This window comes from Falco cherrug, chromosome 1 (assembly GCF_023634085.1).
Source record: "Falco cherrug isolate bFalChe1 chromosome 1, bFalChe1.pri, whole genome shotgun sequence".
NCBI classification, from domain to species: Eukaryota; Metazoa; Chordata; class Aves; order Falconiformes; family Falconidae; genus Falco; species Falco cherrug.
Genome location: NC_073697.1, coordinates 81,581,591 through 81,597,311, shown reverse-complemented (window position 1 = coordinate 81,597,311; position 15,721 = coordinate 81,581,591). Strand labels below are relative to the sequence as shown.

Below are 15,721 nucleotides of genomic sequence, written 5' to 3'. Positions count from 1 at the left end.
AGTAACAACACCTGCAAAAAGATAGACTTGATTTGACAAGTAAACAGGAGCTGTTTCGGTTGAAAGCCCAGAAATCTTTCAAAGATAGTAAACTAAGCTCCGTTCTAGCTTCACAAACCAGAGATCATGAATGTCAACACAAACTCAGAGACCCAGGAGAGGCTGTCTCTCAAAGCAATGGTCAGCATCCCCTTAAGGCAACAACTTGTCCTAGAAATCACTGGGTTTCAGACCAAGCAGCAACCAGGGGAACTGCCTGTCAGTGAAGCACGGTGGTGTTAACTGATCGAAGAAAAACTTGTCTGCATAAGGTAGAGGTTCACTGCCTGCTGAATTTAAGAGTCTTGAACTGTGGCATAATATAGATGTTTCCTGAGGTACTGGGTTTCCCAGCTTCAAACATTATATGCTGTTTAAATTTTGCCCATCTGCCACACCTTTGCCATGAATCCATGAGTCCCTAAAGAGTTCTCAGCTAACAAATCCTGCTCTTCTTCTGGTAGCTAGAAGGGAAACTGCTGTGGTGATCCTGTAACACAAGGAAAAGGGTCGTAATATCTCCATGGGCTGTCTGAAGCTAGCATAGATCTGATCAACTTCCTAGTTTCTTCCTATCATGGTACTCCTAGGAGCAACATTTGAGGAGCCATAAGGCCTACAATCAGGCCAGCAAAGATGATGGAATGAACTTCTTTTCCCTTTCTTCTGAATCTGGATGCTTCAACTAGATAGTCTTGAGTTGTAGCCAGAAACTCTAAATGTTAGTTTTTAATAATGTTTCAAGATCTGGCTAGTTTAATTTCTCAATACTTTTTATAAAATGTGAAAGCTATTTCTTCTTGGTCCTAACTTTGAAAAAAAATGATCCACTATCATATGATTCTATCTCAGCATATAAGGAGTAGGAACTGATAACTGAGTTCTCAAATGAGAGAAATTTGCTTATTAGCCAAGTATTTTATACTATGTAGGTCAAATATGGCAAGTTTCTAACAAATGGATGATATAATATTAAAATTGAAATTTCATTATAAAATTCTGCATCCTTTAAGGAATGTTTTTCAATCAGAATAAAGAATGCATCAGGCCTCAGTCAAGTAAATACGTAACTGTATAAGCACGTAGGTGTTTACACTGAATATTTTGCAAAATCAGAAACGTTGTTTTATCAGTTTACTTCCATTTGTCAGCCTTAAACAAAATACAACAAAACAACACAAGAAAAATACCTTGAAATCTAGAAGGAATAAGAGAGAGAGAGACTAGCGATGAAACTGTGGCATAAACCATGTGAGACAGAAATCACATGTACCAAAAAAACCCTAAAACAATTCTGCTCACATTCTTCATGGGTTTAAGTGGAGGACGTGAGGTACAGTGAAAATAATTTCTGAGATTTAGATAGTCTCTGACATTAATGTTTGTATGTAGAACTAATAGTGTAACTGTTTCTTAATAATACTTCTAGTCATCTAATAAGTCTTGTATAATATTTGAAATAGGCTTATAAGCATTTCAGGTTCAATATTGGGGGCAACACACACGTATATGCCTTTGTCCACATACAGATATATATATATACACACACATGAAAGGCAGAGAGACTTTTCTTCTATTTTTCATTCCTTATATATTTTTGAAAAACATATATAAAAATATGAATACAGACAGAACGAAAGCAAATTAGAAATGCAAAATCTAAAGTGAAAGAAATTTAATGCTAGGAAAAAACATAAAGAAAAAGGAGAAATTATAATGAAAATATGGTATAAAAATTTCTTCTGAAAACCAAAGAAAATATGGTGGGAGCTTTTTTCTAGGCAATATAGCTAGATAAAAAAAAAATGTTTTAGTGTATGGTTTTTCTGTTTTGGTATTATGGATATGTGTTAGTATACAAAAGCCCTAGGAATGCAAAACTTCTGAAGTCAATTGTTCTGGTTTTGGCTGAGATAGAATTAATTTTCTTCTTAATTTCTGGTACAGTGCTGTGTTTTAGAAAAACATTTTAGAAAATAATTTACAAGAGACTTTTAAAGAGATGTATCAAAATCTTTTTTTAAAAAAAGTTTTACAAAAGTTTTGTAGGAAATCTAAATGTCATGATAACAAAAGAGAGACAATCCACTGCTTTAATAGGTTGATAGTAAATTGTGTGAAGAATTAATTATGTTTTAATAACAAATATTTGTAGCACAAATTTGGTTGATAGGTTGTTCAAAACATTTTATAATCATTTTACTTAGGAAAACATTGATATTATCTACCTTTGTACTGTCCCTTAGCTTCCCCCAACTTCCAAACCCCCTCTACAGTTTTCATAGTTAATGAAGCCACCTCTCTTGAATGGTATTCATTGTTCACCTGTAACAAATAATGAAATTTGCATAACTTGAGACAACTTGAGACAGTTGAAATGTTTAATCTGTTTCAGAGGACTAATAGTACATATGAGGGTTTTATTACTTGTTTTATGCATCATTCATCCACATTTTCACCCCACTGCTCTCATACAAGGCTATTTAGCCTGTAGCTTTTTATTCATTTTCAGGCCTAGGAGGTATTTAGTTTGGTTGTTGGGTAAGTTTATCTTGGTGTGATTCAGAGTTGTGGGGTTCCTTACGTCCATGCTTCCAGAGGAAAGCAAGCCAAGTAGATCACCGAGAAGTCCCAGCATGTTTTGCCAGGTTAGTCACCTGGCTTTTCAGGGAGATCTAAAAAAATACCCAAATCTCCAGTTTCAGAGATTAGAGAACCTTCCAGTTGAGAGATTGCCTTCTTGATTTTTCAGATTTCTGTGTGTACCTATGTTGCATTCAAAAAACCCCTGTGAACATACATTTTCCCAGTAACAGAATATTCAAATATATCATTATCTCCTCCTCCACAGACAGCATTGCCTGTATTCTTGGTTTCCACACTTCTTTTTTTTTTTTTAAGATAATTTATAATAGATTAACTATCAGGACAGATACTTTAACAATTATATGGTGATATCTCATGGTACTTTAGAGAGAATAGAATGTATAGATGATTTAATTTTATACCACAGTTGTATGGAACTCATATCCTTCTTCAGTGGTGGAAATAACTAAGAGAATTGGTATTACTGATAGAATTTTTCAGTGCTTCAATATGTGAGAGCCTGCATGCAGTTTTTCCTTAGAAGATAATTGTGCTGCTTTTAAGAAACCAGCATTTTCACTGTCAATTGAAACCATTATTTTTCAGTTGCAAATATTACTCTTTTTTTTGTTTTTTTGTTGTTAAAACTGTGCAGAAAATCATAGCAAAATATGCTTTAATTATACAGATAACTAAGTTTGGAGTGTTTCCTTGGGTAATGTCAGAGCACTCTGATGGTATGTGAAGTTGCCATGTTTTGACACTAACCAAAAGTCAGAACTAGTACTGTGGATATTGCCAATTACCCCACTTTGCTCTTTATATCTTTTAAATATGCAGCAATTTCTTACTGTGCAGAAATGTACTTTTTTGTGTTTATCTTGATCTGTAGGAATTAACAGACTGTTCTTCAGCAGACTTTCTAATTTATCATATGCTGTATTAATTGAAAGGTTTTCTAATTCTACTGTATTATAGTTGGAACTTCTCTAGTATTGCAGTGGAATTTTTAATATCCAGTAGCTAAGATGAGGTTCTGACCTTAAGTATTAGGTTTATTTTTCTGGAAGTTTTCTAACAGAAAATCTGCAATAATTTATAAAATATAAGTCTAAGCAGCAGTTAATGCCTAAATTATAATCATGGCCCAGACTATAATTATAATGATGTTCATTATTATGGCCATTGCAATGGCAACAAAGATCAAATGATTGACTGCATCATTTATATATGAAGTAGTCAAAACTAGAAAGAGATGAGCTGGCTTGAATTAGAATGGTGGAAGAATATTATAAAGCACTCCTGAAAATTTTAAGTCCCTTTTCCTTGTTAAGCTGCCGTGGTTTACACTTACATGGTGATGCTGGAAAATATTAGGCTATGTCTGAATATGTGAATTGTTATGCCAGTTAATCCTTGGTTCTCCATTTGTCAAAACACTGGAGAAGTTTGTAAGGGACTTTCCATTGGGGAGTCTTTTTGCATTGCTGCTGAAGTATTGCAAGCAATTTGTTAACATCTAGGTTCCCACCTGAAATCATTAGGAAGTACTTCTAGCATCCTAATGACTTTTCTTCTTGTAATTTGCATGGGTCCGACAGAGAGCGGTGCGTCTGCAATATCTTCACTGAAAAAGTACATGCTCTGACATTTCCAGGTGTACCCAGGCAGGCGGCAGCCCACAGAATGCTGGCTGGTGGCTCCCGATTCCCTGTCAGAGGCTAGCAAGTACAGAATATAGCTCTACATTTAGGTGCATATTCCAGAGCATGCCAGCTCTGCGTATCTAACACGTGCGGGCACAGCCCTCCTCTGCAAGCCAGGAGATTCACATGGTTTAGCAGTGAACAATATTAACAACAGTGCCTGGTTGTGAACGATATCATTATGGGGAGAAAGTTGTTTGATTTTAGTCTCAGGGGATGGTCAGTGAAGGCTGCTAAGTTAGTCGTCGCCACCTGGATACCTGTTACTCAGACCCAGTTCTGACCTTACGGAGTTAAGGCTGTTACTTTCATTATAGTCAGGGTTGTAATGCCTGAGAGCAAGTGCTGGCTGGGCAGGGTGGGTTGGGGCAGGAGAAGCAATGGTCAGGGGAATTTGGGTAAAGAAGAGAGGGAAGAATTGAGGAAATGTGGAATTTGGCCTGGGCCTGGGAGGAGCTGCAGTCCGGAAAGGGCTCTGTCCAGCTGAGCAGGTGGGGACAGAGGTATGGTAAAGGGCTCTGTTTTTAACAGCTTTCATAGACATCTTCTAACAACTGATTTTACTATATTGATTCAAACTGTTTCCGGCCTTGTTTTTATTTTAGGATCTGAATCAGATGTGCAGCAGCCGCTCATCTGTGTTATCTTTTCAGACTAAAATGTTTCTTTTAACTTCCTGTGAAAAACCTGCCTCCTTTTTTCTCCCTCCCTTCTTACTGCGGCTCTTTACTGTTAAGTGAGGCAGTTCAGTCTGATTCTCATTAATTTAGGCCTCAGGGTTAGGTCAGTTTAGAGGTGATTAGGCAATGACTTTGAATGAAACAAAGAAAGGGGAAAAACATATAGTGGCATAAGCACTCTCTCCCAGTTTATTAAAGACAAATTCAAATGTATAAGCACAAAGCATAGCCTACATGTTCTGCATTTAGGTTTTTGCCCAAAGCTTATACAATATTCTCCCTCAATTAACAGCACATTCTGTGTTGTAATGAAATACCTCTAAAATACAGACAAGCTGAGTGTTCGATGATTTTACTTTATTTTAGGGTATCATAGCCAGTGAAGAAATGCACAGAAAGTAGCACTTCAGGATTCAAAACCAGCCTGAGCTTTCCTTGTGTGGTCTGGTCTCCAAACAACCTGAGGTTTATAGTTCACGGTGTTTATCTGGAAAGTCTGTTTGCCTGCAGGTTCTGAGAAGTCATAAAATTTAATCCTCTAAAATCCTATGTCCTAGAGAGAGAGTGAGAGGGTAAAAAAAAATCCATCTCAGTAAGATGAGAGTGAATTCTGAGGACTAAGAGCAGAGCTAGAGCTTTTCCTGAGCATGTCAGTGCTGTGCTCAGCTTTAAGGTAACAAGAGAATTTTCTTCCTTCTGAGGCTCCCTGAACACAGTATCTATGTCCTATGCAAATTCCAGGATTTCATTTAAGTAATAAGACTCACTTTTTCTTTTTTTCTCCCTTTAATCATTTGTCGAACTGTAGTCAAGAAATCCCATGAAACTTTTTAAATTTTATTTTACTTTTCTTGGGGAAAGGGAGTATGTTCTGCATTCTAATCTGCTTTTTCCTGTGGGCAACAGAATTCAAAAGGCATGGCTAATTTTTTTTTAAGTCCCATTACAATAATTGTCTATTAATAAGCTGCTATCAATTAAACATGTTAGTTTTGCTCTCTCTCAGTACACGCTCAAAGCATTTTTTTAAAAACTCTTAGGAAAGTTCTTCTATAGTCCTCCTTCCAACTAGTCATGCACTGTGGAGGGAAAAAGAGATGGAATTAAGGCAAGGATGAAGGTCTTTTTTTAAGCTGCCTGCTGATGCTTCCATTGCTAACTCTTAATACCTAGCTATAAACTTTCATTCAAACCTATGGGGCTAGTGAGGGAGAAAAGGCACATCTTTGATATTGCACTGAACCTCTTACTGTGCCTATCTTTTGTGTTCCCGTAACCGATAATCACCACTGTGAAAAATATTAATCTCACTCAATTATTTTAATGGATAATGAGATCCACATGCATTATCTATCTTTTGATTAATATTGCCTTTTCGTTTTACGTGTCGGCTCGGCAACAAAGAATAAAATAAGTAGCAGTGAATTACCTTCTGCAATATTCAGCTTGGCTTTCTCGCATGGCTTTCTAGACAGATTTCCGGTTACCTCTGAATAGAGACCACAGTGAGTTTAGGGCCTTTCTGGTGTGTGGGAGTTGATGCAAACACAATCTATATCGGCTAAAATTTCAGATTCATGATTAATGTGTTTTTCCATATTCTATTACAATGGCAAATCATCATCAGAAATTGCAATCCAAGTAGTAGCAAAACAAAGCCAGAACAGGTTTGTTTTATGTTTTACTTGTGATGCTTTACTCCTGCTCAAATTTGTGCAGTTTGGATTTCTAAGATTGTGAAAGAGGCCAGACACTTCAAGTGTGTGTTGCTAAATGGGTTTATGAGATCCGGCTATTTTCCATGCCTTCCTTGCTGTCTCTTATTCTTCAGATCCTCAAGACGACTCTGTACATAGTTCAATCTATTTTAATTGGCTTTCTGTCAGCCAAATATTTAATTTTATTCTTTTCCATTGCTTCTTTTTCTCAGTAATTTTTTCCACTGACTTAATACCTATTTTCATTACCTAGAAGATGTAGACTTTTATTATGTTTATTCACCTTTATTATATTGGTTTGTTACAATGAAACTTATAGCCTGTAGACAGTGCTTATAATGTGAAAAAATATGCAAAAATCAATATACAAATATTATTTAATAATTAAATTATGTATAATAGCTTTATTGGTGTGCAGACCAAGTGGGATGTACCCCAGCCTCATTTTTTTAACTTATAAAATCCACTTATTTTACGGTTCATTTTTCACCTTTTTGATTCTAAATACCGATTTAAATTCTGTTTTTAAATGAAAAGTAATTATGTTTCAAGTATTTGTTCTAAACATCAGTGTATGGTGCATGTATACAGTGATATATTCTCAAGTGAGTAAATACAGCACTGATATATAGCATTAACGTTTTGTAAGAAAACTTAATTACATTGGTCTTGAGTATAAAATTGAAGTACAATATTTGTGTACAATTAGACACCTTTTAAATTGGCTCCAATTAGATTGACTAAATATTAGGTTTTACATCCATGTCTCTTTTCAATATCTATATTATAAAATATCCTTAGGACTTTCACTCCTATACTTTGCGTGGTGGAATAACAAGTTCAGAATAAATTATCTGTTTTTAACACTAAGAAAATATATCACTAGTTTTAACTCTTTCTTCTTCATTGGTTAATTTGTCCTAACAATTTTTTCTGTAGTAATTTTGAATGGTGATAAGTTTTTACTGAGAATGTGTTGTGCAGTGGGAGCACATCATCTGGTATTTTTTTGGATAAAACCATAGTTGATGAAATGCTACTATACTTTTTTAGCTTTTACAATAGCAACTGTCCTGATCACCTGTTACAAAGATGTTTAGTTAAACAATTCATTTGTACTTATGGCTTTTGTTTTTTTGCAGTAAAAGTACTTGCTATCACAATATGTAAGCTCTTTATTTAGTGTTTATTTTCCCGATCAGTTTAAGTCTTTTAATCTGAAAGCTTTGCAAAGGAGCCATAGTGAGAAACATAGACCTGTGTTTATGTATGTCAGGTTTAGGTATATTTGTTTTAGCTTTCTTCAGCAGCTTTTCTTTTTGAGAGTTTTGTAGCTGGAAAGCTCTGTGACTTTATCTCCATTATTTACAAAGCAAAATATTATTAAGAAAGTCTTATAGACATCTGTCCTTTTACCTTTTACCTTGTGGGCCTTTGTTATTGAAGTAGTCTATGCTTACCCTAAAATGTCTCCGGTTCTGGGCAGGGTGACTGCATATACTACAATAGTTGTTACGACATCTAAATTTTTACTCTTCCTCTTTTATATTTGCTGGTGGGATCATATAAATAGGGCAGCTCAGGGCATTCTGTTTGTTTCTGATAACTGATTCCATGGTAAAACTTACCAGACAAGAACACTAGATCCATCTGCATGCTCAAATCCCTTCAACTAAGAGCAAAGAGAATGTGATGCCTTTCAAGTTCAGATATAGTTTACATAAATAAAAAAATAAAACCAAATCGCAGCAACAACAACAACAAACCCTCCCCCCAACCAAATGAAACAAAACAACCTGCAAAAAAAAGCAACCCCAAAACACTGGTTTTATTTGCCTTTCAAATAATGGGGCTAAATGTTAAGATGCCCATTGAAAATATTAAAGGTTTCAGAAGCTCTGCTCAGGCCTGACACACAAAGAAAATGGGGAGTCTAATGACAGGTTAATGAAAAGTTGTCTTAATTATGTCTGTGTTGATTGTTATGCATTGATACAACTATGCTTAACTGCTTTTAAGAGCATCAAAGGTTAATCCCTAAACCATGGAAGTCAAAGATCTCCCAAACTTTAATGATAAAAAAATGTTACTATTTGACCTTGTTGAAAGAGATTCAAGAGATAAGCAAGAGATTGTTTCACTGGACATATCTTTCTAGCTCTTCAGCGTTTTTGAGTTGTCATGTAATATGGTTTAACTATGCTAGATTTATACTGTTCATATGAATGAACATGTATGAACAATGCAATGTACGAACAGTACATTTATATAAATCAATTATAATAGCAATAAATATTTCTTTAACGTTGCATGACATTAATAACATCTACTTAATGTTCATTGTTAATTCTATCACATAACTTTTTGCAATTTAATTCCCCTACTCAATGCATTGCAGCAAAATATTAGTTTGAAATAAGAAAAATCTAACAAGCTTATTCCTTCTATGTCCCCTCTTTTCACAAACACAAACCAAACAACATTTTTCAGTCATCTGCTTAATTTATAGTCTGTAACTCTGGGTATGTCGCCTGGACTAAACAATGTATAATTCAAGTGTAATTTCTAAGGAGAAGGAAGGTCTATCACCTTGCTGAGGCCTCAGTACAATCTTCCACTCTCAAGAGAGGTTCACGGAAGTGCTATTAATATATATTACTCTTACCTGAGGATTATACACATACATCAATGTAGGTAATACAGAATTTATATTACATTATTCTAATAGAATTTATTCAGCTTTGTTGGTATGTCTAACATTATTTGATGTTACACTATTTGTTAGAACTATTCTACTGGATAAAGAAGTATGTTAAAATTAATAGTAACTACTGTATTACAATAAGCTGGTACTAGACATTGTGAAAGATCAATCCCATTGCAATTGATATTGAGGAGGTTCTGGTGGTTTTTGTTTTTGTTAAAGATCTGAGAATCAATGAATGGTTTGGCTTGGAAGGCTCTTTAAAGATCATCTATTTCAAGCCACCCTGCCATGGGCAGGGACACCTTCCACTAGACCAAGTTGCTCCAAGCCCCGTCCAGCCTGGCCTTGAGCACTGCCAGGGATGGAGCATCCACAGCTTTTCTGGGCAATCCATTCCAGTGTCTCACTGCCCTCACAGGAAAAAAATTGTTCCTAGTATCTAATCTAAATTTGCCCTCTTTCAGCTTAAAGCCATTCCCCCTTCTCCGGTCACTACATGCCCTTGTAAAAAGTCCCTCTCCAGCTTTCTTGAAAACCTCCTTTAGGTACTGGGAGGCTGCTGTAAGGTCTCCCCGGAGCCTTCTCTTCTCCAGGCTGAACAACCCCAAGTCTCTCAGCTTGTCTTCACAGGAGAGGTGCTCCAGCCATCTGAGCATCTTTGTGGCCTCCTCTGGGCTTGCTCCAACAGGTCCATGTCTTCTTGTGGTGGAACGCCCAGAGCTGAAGACAGCACTCCAGAAGTGGGGTCTCAGAAGGGGAGAAACACCTCCTTTGACCTGCTGGTCACGCTTCTTTTGATGCAGCCCAGGATAGCATTGGCCTTCCAGGCTGCAAGGGCATGTTGCTGGATCATGTTGAGCTTCTCATCAACCACCCCTGCCCAAGTCCTTCTCCTCAGGATTGCTCTCGATACCCTCTCTGCCTAGCCTGTATTTGCATTTAGGAGTGCCTTGACTTGCATGCAGGACCTTGCACTTGGCCTTGTTGAGCTTCATGAGGTTTACACAAGCCTACCTCTCAAGCCTGTCCAGGACCTTCAGGATGGCATCCCTTCCCTCCAGTGTGTCGACCACACCACACAGTTTGGTGTCCTTGTCCTCTGCAAACTCACTGAGGGTGCACTCAGTCCCACTGGTCCATGTCACCAACAAAGATGTTAAACAGTGCCGGTCCCGATAAGACCACAAAGGAAAGCCACATGTCACTGCTCCATGCTTGGGCATCAAGCCGTTGAGTGTGACCATCCAGCCAATTCCTTATCCACCGAGTGGCCCAGCCATCAAATCCCTGTCTCTCCAGTTCAGAGACAAGGATGGCATGTGGGACAGTGTCAACTGCTTTGCACAAGTGCAGGAAGGTGACATCAGTTGCTCTTCCCTCATCCGTCAATGCTGTAACCCCATCGTAGAAGGCTGCCAAGGTTGGCAGCCACAATTTGCCCTTAGTGAAGCCGTGTTGGCTCTCACCAACCATCTCCTTATATTCCATGCACCTCAGCATCCTGTTCCATGGTCTTGCCAGGCACAGAGGTGAGACTGTGGGTGGGCTGCCGTTCCCCAAGTATTCCTCATTTCCCCTTTTTAAAAATGGGTGTTATGTTTCCCCGTCTCCAGTCAGGAGGAACTTCAGCGGGCTGCCACAACTTCTCAAATATGACGTGGAGTGGCTTAGCCACTTCATCTGCCTGTTCCCTCAGGACCCGTGGATGCATCTCTTCAGGGCCTGTGGACTTGTGCACCTTCAGGTTCCTTAGATGGTCTCAAACCTGATCTTCTCTTACAGCAGGTGATTCTTCATTCTCCTGGTCCCTGCCTTTGCCCTCTGCGACTGGGGTGGTGTGGCTGGAGCACTTGCTGGTGAAGACTGAGGCAAAAACGCTGTTGAGTACCTCAGCCTTCTCCATGTCCTGGGCAACCAGGTTTCCCGTTTCCTTCTGGAGAGGGCCCATGTTTTCCCTAGTCTTCCTTTTACCACTGATGTACCTATAGAAGCTTTTCTTGTTGCTCTTGAACTCCTGGGCCAGGTTGAATTCTATCAGGGCTTTAGCTTTCCTAACCTGATCCCCGGCTGCTTGGACAATTTCTCTGTATTCCTCCTAGGCTACCTGGCCTTGCTTCCACCCTCTGCAGGCTTCCTTTTTGTGTTTGAGTTTCTCCAGGAGCTCCCTGTTCATCCATGCCTCACTCCTGAGCTTGGAGGAGATGAACCTTGAACATTAACCAGCTTTCTTGGGCCCATCTTCCCTCCAGGGCTCTATCCCATGGTACTCTACCAAGCAGGTCCCTGGAGAGGCCAAGGTCTGCTCTCCTGAAGTCCAGGGTAATGATCTTGCACCCTCCTCATTGCCCTAATGATCCTGAACTCCACCATCTCGTGATCACTGCAGCCAAGGCTGCCCTTGAGCTTCACATTCCCCCCCAGCCCCTCCTTGTTGGTGAGAACAAGGTCCAGCATGGCACCTCTCCTTGTTAGCTCGAGACTTGCTGAGTGTTCAAATACTTTCTATACTTTAATATTTTCAAATAATTTCCTTTGAAGTTTTATTATTTAAAATTAGTAAAGCATAGAGTTTTTAATTTGGATACATCTTTCTTCCAGTGACTACTTCCTGGTATCTACTGACTCATTAGACAGAATGCAATGAAAGTCTTTGATTTGGTACAAGGAAGTGTTTGCAAGACATCATTCATGATTATTTAAAACAAACCCTAGTTTAGCTGTGTCTACTAGCATCACTCTAGGGCAAGGAGGAAAAATAAATATTTTCTTTTATATAAAGAAGAAATATAATTAAAAAAATACAATATTATCAATTACATTAGAATTTTACATGTTTACTGAATCTTATTTCAGCTCTCTAAATAGTTGTTTGGTGCTTCTTTTTCTTAAAGTTACTTGCTTTTAATATGAACTTCAGGAGAAAATAACTAAAAGTTTTATAATAATTGCCTGCTTCACTGTAGGGAGGCTTTAACCAATTGTTGGTATCAGTAGTGTATATAGCTTTAGTTCATTATTCATTTTAAAAAGTTAGTTGAAATTCGTCAATCAGATACTGAGCTAATCCTGAATTTTCTTAGATTCAATAGGAAAAAAAATAATCCTAATTTATTTTCTGGTTTCCTAAATGTCACACGGTGGGTAATATGCTATAAACTTTCATCAGATCTCTGGTTAAAATGAATGTATTCCTCAAATATATAGTTGAACAAGTTACAAAAGGGTGGGTGTAACTGATTAATATTCATACCATGAGCTTTTCTTCTCCTTTGCAACACTACCTTATTTGCCTTTGTAAGATGAATTGCTGAAACTAAATATTATTCCTAGAAATTTCTCAACATACTGTTTTTAATCAATACTGGTAGATTTACCACAGTTTTACTCATAATTATGTCCTAACAGAGACTAAATATTACTTGCATTCCAGGATTCTAACTAATTACCTTGAAGGTAATTGATGTCGATGCTCTCGTGTCTACACTCCAATTGTCATTCTTCCTGCAGATTTTCTTTTTTCTAGATGAACATTTGCAGAAGAAAGAAAAGATCTGAATGTGCCTCACATAGGCTGAATAATAAAATGCAATGCATATTATGTGGTTTTTGGAAAATCACACTTTAAAACCATCTCTAAAATAATAAAGAAAGGTAGTTTAGGCCAATTACTCCCACTAATGTAAATGGGAATTGCGCAGCTAAGATCTATGCTGCTTGCCTTTTTCTTTTTTTTAGGGGTGGGGAGAATAACATTATACTGTCAGGAAATATTTTCAGTAATTGTGAAGGTACATGGAGATTTAGAAGCTCACCTGAGGGGGAAGATAATAGAATACCCATTAAATACTGTCCCTTATAATTTTCAGTATGCTAAAATATTGCCTCTTGGAGATCTTTCTCCCTGTTCGTCTACTCAAATCTGGAGTGTCCTCAGATAACTTGAAAATAAATATATATGCTGAATATGATTAAGAACTATATGAAATAAGTATATTCATCTACAGCACCTTATCAGATGTCCTATGTTATCTCATTTCTTTCTTGGTAGGCTGGAAGAAAGTACATCTTATACTGTCTATACATGTGGAAGTAATTCTACACTGAATGTCTGTTCAAAGTTTAGTGCAAAAAATGCGCAAATAGCAACAACCAACATCTGTGTAGCCATCATTTCCATAGCATCCATAGCTCCTCCAGCTTGGCTAAAGAGAGTTTTAGCCTGGATTTGACTACATAAATTGGCTTATAGAGTCTTTAGTATGTCGGATGTTTTGGCTGTAGTGGTACATGTTTCAATGCCAAAGCAGATACTTCCCCTGCTTAAACCATGCATAAAGTGGTTTAATGATTAAAGTGTTATAAACCCAACAACACTGCACAGCCATATAAAATAGGTAGAACTTTTTTCTGTCATGTGCTGTGAAACTGCTTATATATTTAACATCTATTTGGTCTGTCATTGGAGAACAAAGTATGAAGTCTGATTCTCTGATTCTTTCCATTTTTAAAAAAGACAGAATTTGGAAAACAGGCCCATCTCCACTTTAGTAAAATGAAGGAAAGATTACTGTTTTATTGGGCCAGTAGAATCCTTAAGATTCCTTTTGGACAAGATCCTACGGCGGAAATAAAAAGAAAATAGAAAACTTTATAATCCTACTAAAAAGCAATGATTTAGTGAAATGAAGATCCTTGAATTTAAAAATAAGATAAAAGTAATAACTACTTCTCAGCTTCTTTTCAGCTGCAGTAGTCCTCAGGACGCAGAGGCCTAACTGGAGGGTGCTTGTTTCCCTCGGGAGCTACCTGCCGCCTGCTGCAGGCAGGTCGTTTTACACTAGGGAGTAAGTAGTTCTAGGAAATATGTCCACATGAATCATCAACAATTCCATCTGAAGAACTGTTGCTTTTAAAATCCATTAATCTTTCTCTCTCTGCTTATTTTGGAAAGGAAGTCTTATTTTGTAGAATGTAAAACGTAGTATATACATACGGTGTGTACAATGTTATGGTGACATCAGCATGAAGCTACTCCAATTCAGATGGTACTGAAGCACATGAGGCATCAGACTGCACCGTTGGCCCAGGGCAGTTGTTTCACCTTGAGGGCCAGGCTTTCTGGGCTCTGCACCACATAGTCCCAGGCCACTGTGGTGCTTAGCAGGGCACGCACTGGCCTTAGCTAGGCCATTTGCTTCAATGCACAGTCAGACGTGCCTAAATAGAGGTACCGTGAATTACCCTTTGTGTAGAACTTCTCTGGATGGAAAGTGGACAGAAGAAAGTGCATGCTTTGTTGAAGCCTGATCTGGAGAATAGTTTTCCTTCAAGTCTATAGGTGTAGATAAGGCGATGTGGAACTTTTGCGTATCTTTATTTTTTCTCTGCTTCCCCTTTCCTTTGAGGGGTTGTAATTTGCTGCACACAAAGGGGAACAACTGCTTCATCATACTGTCCTTCCCGAGTCTGCCGTGTTTGTTCTTCCTCGGGGATCTAAATCAGCAAATCAAGAACCCAATCCACAGATTTCACAGTTACCCCCACTCCCACCGCTGTGGTTGGCTTTTTGTTGGGGTTGGGGGTTTGTTTGTTTGTTTGGGTTTTGTGAGGGCTTTGGTTGGTTTTTCTAATTAAACAAATCTTTCAGTCTTGTATCTAGGCTTCCCAAACACTGTTGAGTCCCTTGCATGGTCCCACGAATTAAAGTTCATAAATTCAAGACTTGATCAGATTTTCTCCAGAGGCCTGTAAGGCTTATTCTAAGACTGTAATATCTAGTAATACTGAATCCTGGGAATGTCATTAGTGGTGAGAACTTCAACAGCTTTATATTTTTCCTTACTTCTCCCTAGCCACCTTGCCCCACATCTTGTTTCCTTCACACAGTCTTACATTCATGTGATGCTTTAGCTGATACAATAACAACCTGTGCATATTATTTTCCCAGAATTTGCTGCTGTAAACGGTGTCAACCTCAAACAAGAATGAGCTGTGTATGCAGAATATTAGTGCAAGAATCCTATTGCCGTCATTAAATTACAAAGCATTCTGTAGTAAATAGTATTCTGACAAGAAAATGGATCGCTTTTTGCTCATTGTTTCTTCCTTCCTTACTGTAGTAAGCAAGGCCTTGCTTATTGCTACTTAACAGAATAGCTTTACAAATGTAAATGTTTGCTGCTTCTTTGCATACGTTTTTGGTTTAAATTGTAATTGTACTGCAGTTGCTAAGAGTCTGAAGTCTGGTTCTGTGAAACTTTTTTGAAATGCAAATTTCAGCATAAT

The 15,721-nt window shown here is 37.8% G+C and overlaps 1 protein-coding gene across 4 annotated transcripts in view; it reads left to right on the top strand.

Moving 5' to 3' along the window:
* The window catches only part of FSTL5 (follistatin like 5), a 322,952-nt gene that overhangs the window by 26,687 nt on the left and 280,544 nt on the right, over positions 1-15,721 (top strand). The window lies entirely within an intron of this gene.